The sequence below is a fragment of the Babylonia areolata genome, chromosome 15 (genome assembly GCF_041734735.1).
Source record: "Babylonia areolata isolate BAREFJ2019XMU chromosome 15, ASM4173473v1, whole genome shotgun sequence".
Lineage (NCBI taxonomy): Eukaryota > Metazoa > Mollusca > Gastropoda > Neogastropoda > Buccinidae > Babylonia > Babylonia areolata.
The window spans coordinates 31,032,253-31,037,969 of NC_134890.1; positions in this window are offsets into that span (position 1 = coordinate 31,032,253).

Consider the following 5,717-nt stretch of genomic DNA (forward strand, 5'->3'; position numbering starts at 1 on the left):
GGGGGTGTGCATGCTTGGTATTTTCCTGTTTCCATAACCCACCGAACGCTGATATGGATTACAGGGTCTTTAACGTGCGTATTTGATCTTCTGCTTGGGGGTATACACACGAAGGGGGTTCAGGCACAAAGCAGGTCTGCACATAATTATGTTGACCTGGGAGATCGGAAAAATCTCCACCTTTTACCCACCAGGCGCCGTTACCGAGATTCGAACCCGGGACCCTCAGATTTAAAGTCCACTGCTTTATCCACTCGACTATTGCGCCTGTCAGACTGGGTCTGGAACCTTGACCCCCCCCCCCCCCCCGTCCCCCATCCGCACCGCTGCTCTCTCTCTTTCTCGCGCACACTTTGAATGGGCGATAAATGCGTCTGTTTGTTGTGGGTACTGTCCCTTGCCAGAAACCTGAAACGTGGCTTCCTCGTGATGGCGCTGTTCCGGGCGGGAGGGAGGTCTCTGTACTTCTCTTGTCTGTCGGGGAGAAGTTCTTTATTTGGTATCTCAGTTGCTGACCTTTGTCAGAGATGGGGCAGTCTCTTGCGTATGATTGTCTTGATCTTTTGTGGTGACAGAGACAGACGCAGAAAGCCGAGATAAGGAACCCTCCCAAAAAAAACAAACAAAAAACAACAACAACAGCAACAACAAAAAACAAAAACAAATAAACACCACCAACAACAACCTGTGACAGACCTCACATACCCCTACATTCACACACACACACATACAGAGAGTCTTGATTTCATCAGCTTGAACATAATTGGCATAATATATGTAAGTTTTGTTTCTTGATATGTTTTCATACTGATCTCTTTCATATTACCTTATTCCTTTTAAACTGCGAACGATGCTAACATCTTCGTCAACGTGACGTGATCACGATCGATAACCCTGCTACACCGAGCGCTGTGCGTGCACGCATGCGAAGTGTCTAGCGGCTTTTCATTGGCTCAGCCGGTGAGGGTTAACAGGGGACGTAACTGCTAATCAGAATCACAGTTAAGGCACCTTGTGGGCGGAAATTGAAGCATAAAAAGACTGGTAAGAACCCCTGAGAGATTCCTCCGTGACAAGAAAAATAAGAGCAGGAGAGAATGAGAGACAGGGGTGAGAGAGAGAGAGAGAGAGAGAGAGAGAGAGAGAGAGGGACAGAGACAGACAGACAGACAGACAGACACACACACACACACCACACACACACCACACCACAAACACACACACACACCACCACACCACACACACACCACACCACACCACACCACACACACACACACACACACACACCACACCACACACACACACACACACACACACACACACACACAGATGCCCGTCGGTACGGACAGGAAACTACATAACAATTCTTTTTAGGAAATGAATAAAGTTGAACAGAACTGCCCCTGGATACAACCAGAGCAGTTCGTTTTCCTCCTCCTCCTCCCCCTCCTCCTCCTCGTCCTCCTCCTCCTCCTTCTCCTTCTTCCTCCTCCTTCTTCTTCTTCCTCGTCCTCCTCCTCCTTCTTCTTCTTCGTTATCCTCTTCTTCTTGCTCTTCTTGTTGTTTTTCCTCAGCCTCCTCCTCCTTCTTCATCATCTTCTTCGTCTTGTTCTTGTTCTTCTTTTTCCTCCTCGTCCTCTTCCTCCTCCTCCTTCTTCTTCTTCTTCTTCCTCCTCCTTCTACTCCTTCTTCTTCTTCCTCCTCCTCCTCTTCCTCCTCCTCCTCGTCCTCTTCCTCCGTCTTCTTCTTCTTCTCTCCCACCCTACCCCACTCTCTCACATTCTCTCACCTTCGCCATTGAACAGACTGCCCTTTCTGACTCATCCACCCACACATTCCGCAGTTTAAACACATCCATTCCCAAATACCCTGTGTTCTCTCTTGCACACACATTCCACAATTTCATCACATCCATTCCACAAAACCCCGTTCTATCCATCACCCACACATTCCACAATTTCAACACATCCATTCCACAAAACCCCGTTCTATCCACCAACACATTCCACAATTTCAAAACATACATTCCACAAAACCCTGTTCTCTCTCTTACCCACACTTTCCACAATTTCATCACATCCATTCCACAATACCAACACTTTCCACAATTTCATCACATCCATTCCACAATACCCTGTGCTCTCTCTTACCCACACATTCCACAATTTCAACACATCCATTCCACAAAACCTTGTTCTATCCACCCACACATTCCACAATTTCATCACATCCATCCACAATACCCTGTTCTCTCTCTTACCCACACTTTCCACAATTTCATCACATCCATTCCACAATACCCTGTGCTCTCTCTTACCCACACATTCCACAATTTCAACACATCCATTCCACAAAACCTTGTTCTATCCACCCACACATTCCACAATTTCAACACATCCATTCCACAAAACCCTGTTCTCTTCCACCCACACATGTCACAATTTCATCACATCCGTTCCACAATATCCTGTTCTATCCACCCACACATTCCACAATTTCAACACATCCATCGCCTATACCCTGTTCTCTCTCTCTTTCCCACACATTCCACAACACCCATCCTATTCTCCAAACACGACAAACACATGATACACTCCGAGGATCCATAAAAAAGCCGACAGGAATCAAATAAAGAACCCCATCCTCACAGCGGACCTCCAGAAACTCCAAGACCTTTTTTCCTGGGACAGCGCCAACCCTAGGAAGTGTGGAATCAGGTTTCCAGAGGCCAGAGACACCAGCCCTGCTGTCAGACACATTTCTCTGTGCATTGTCTGGAAACAGAGAGAGAGAGAGAGAGAGAGAGAGAGAGAGAGAGAGTGTGTGTGTGTGTGTGTGAAGGACAGTGCAAAGTCGTCGTGAGTGTGGTTGAAAATCTCATACAGTGAGAGATAGATCTCTCCACCCTTTTCTACCCCTGAACCACCACCACCCCTTCTCTGACAGACAGACAGACAGACAGACAGACAGACGGACGGATAAACATAAGGACAGAGACAATAGATTGAAGAAATAAAAGACGACGAGGAGGAGGAGAGGGAAGAAGAAGAAGAAGAAGAAGAAGAAGAAGAAGAAGAAGAAGAAGATTGATTGATTGATCGAATGATTGAATCTTTAATGGACAAATAATTAGGCATAGTAAAGGCCTTTTTACAACTCTGCCCATTTGATGACACAAAACATAAAAAAAACCCAAAGCCTCCTGGCGACCTAACATCGATGGTTCCCTGTGGACTGCCGACGCTGGAACTGCGATGGACGAACCCGGGTGTGGCCGTGTATGGGGGAATCTAAATGAGCGGCGTGGGAGTAATGTCACTGAAACGGTGCAGATGTTGGGGCAGCCAAAAAACAAAACAAAACAAAAACAAAACAAAACAAAAAACAACAACAAAAAACAAAGAAATAAAATGAAATAAGACATAATGATAAGAGCGACCAATGAGAACAGTAACTGGAGTGGTCCATTAAAAATAACAAAGCAATGAAAAGAACAATTGTGTGCGCGCGTGCGCACACACACACGAGAAGAAGAAGAAGAAGAAGGAGGAGGAGGAGGAGGAGGAGAAGGAGGAGAAGAACAAGAAAAAGAAGAAGGAGGAAGAGGAGTAGGAGGAAATGAAAGAAGAAGAAAAAGAAGGGGGAGGAAGGGAGAGAGGGAGGGAGGGAAAAGCCGGAAAAAAAAAAGAAAAAAAAAAAAAAAAAAGAAAAAAGAAAAAGAAGAAATAACCGCAAGGACGAAGTTCAGCTTCTGTGTTTCATTCAATACTAATGTCCCCGAAATTCTCCCACATTCTCTTTTTCTGGGTCTTTTTTTTTTTTTTTTTTTTCCCCAATCTACGTTGGCGTGCTGATCTCCTTTTATGTTTGTAGTTCGGTGGGTGGGGTGAGTGAAGAAGCCCTTTTCCGGAGTTCTTAAAACACTTTCTATGCTTCAATTTCCGCCATCAAGGTGCCTTAACTGTGATTCTGAGGAGCATTTAAGTCCCTTGTTAACCCCACTGTAATCGCCAATGAAAGGCGTTGTAGCCACTTTGCATGCGTGCACGCACAGCGTTGGATGTGACAAAGTTATGGGTCACGGGCACGGGCAATTTGACGGAAATGTAGGCAACGTTAGCGATGAAATGAAATAATAGGATTCAGAAATAACATGTCCTTGTCAAACAATGAGATCTTGTCAACAGCAGGCACATTTTCCTATTGCACTTATTGGTAATGTAAAGAGAGATGAATGTTATATAGAAAAAAAAAACGAAAACAAAAAAATAATCATCAAAATCATTGTCATCTCTCTCTCTCTCTCTCTCTGTCTCTCTCTGTCTGTCTGTCTCTGTGTCTGTCTCTTTCTGGCGAGGGCTGGATGTAAAAAAAAGTATGCTTGTCCAAATAGTCAGAACAGCAGTTGCCTCCTCTGCTGTTCTGATGGTCATAGTCGGCCACGACTGACTATCATGATTATATAATTATACATAAATCTTTCGCTATGACTTACCATCTGGATTTTACTTTTCACTACCTGTGTGACTTTTTTTTCTTCCTAATTTTGTGACCCCCCCCCCCTTCCTCCCCCTTGTGACTTTCTTTCCTACAATCTTTGAACAAAAATTGTCAATCTCATTTTTCTCTCTGGCCAGAGTGTTAGTCTGTCCGTCTGTTTCTATATGCTTGACTCTGTGTCTCTCTCTGTCCTTCAGTCTGTATTTGCGTCTGTCTTTCTCTCCGAGTATGTCTTATTCTCTCTCTCTCTCTCTCTCTCCCTTCCCCCTCTCTCTCTTTCTCTCTCTGTCACTCACAAACTCATTCCTGTGCTCTCTCTGTCGCTTTCTCTCTCTCACTGTCTATCTGTCATTTAGTCTCCGAGTTTGCATATATCTTTCTCTCCGACTGTTCCCTATTTTCTCTTTCTCTCTCTGTGTGTGTCTCTCTCTGTGTCTCTGTCTTTGTCTTTGTCTCTGTCTCTCTCTGTGTCTCTGTCTTTGTCTCTGTCTCTCTCTCTCGACCCCTCGTTCACTTTCGGGGCAGAAGAATCAGATCTCTGTTAACCAGGATGAAATAGCCCTCAGTGTGTCTTTTGCACTCTCTTTCACACACGCTCTCATTCCATTCGACAAATGTGTCTGGTGTTAGGGGGGGCAAGGGGGGGGGGGGAGGTGATGTCCCTTGCCCCGGAACTTGACACGAGACTTCCTCGAGATGGCGCTGTTCCGAGTAGTCTAAGAGGGAGATCTCCGTGTTTTGTGTTTCTGAAAATCTGCCGGGGAGGAGTTCTTTTCTTGTTCTCGTCGGCTGTATTTATCGTTAGACGTGTGATTTTTTTTCTTTCTTCTTCTTCTTCCACCAAAGGTGCTTTGTGAGCAGGGGAATTGTTAGTGAGAATTGTGGGGGAAAGGGGTGGTGGAGGGGTGGGTGGGTGAGTGATAGAAGGACCAGGAGGGAGGTGGGATGGTGGTGGTGTGTGTGCGTGGGGGGGGGGGGGGGGGGGCGATGGGGGGGGGAGGAATGAGGGTGGGGGGGTGAGGGGTGGGGGGAGATGGAGAGGGGAGGAGTGATTTGGTGGAAGGATGGAAAAGGTTGGTGCGACAGCCAGACACAGTGGAAAGGGCGGGTGTGACGTTTCTGTTGTTGAGATAAAGAGAATGAGAGACAGACAGACAGATATCTGATAGATAGACACAGAATGGGAGAGACAGGGGAAGAAAGAGAGAGAGAGAGAG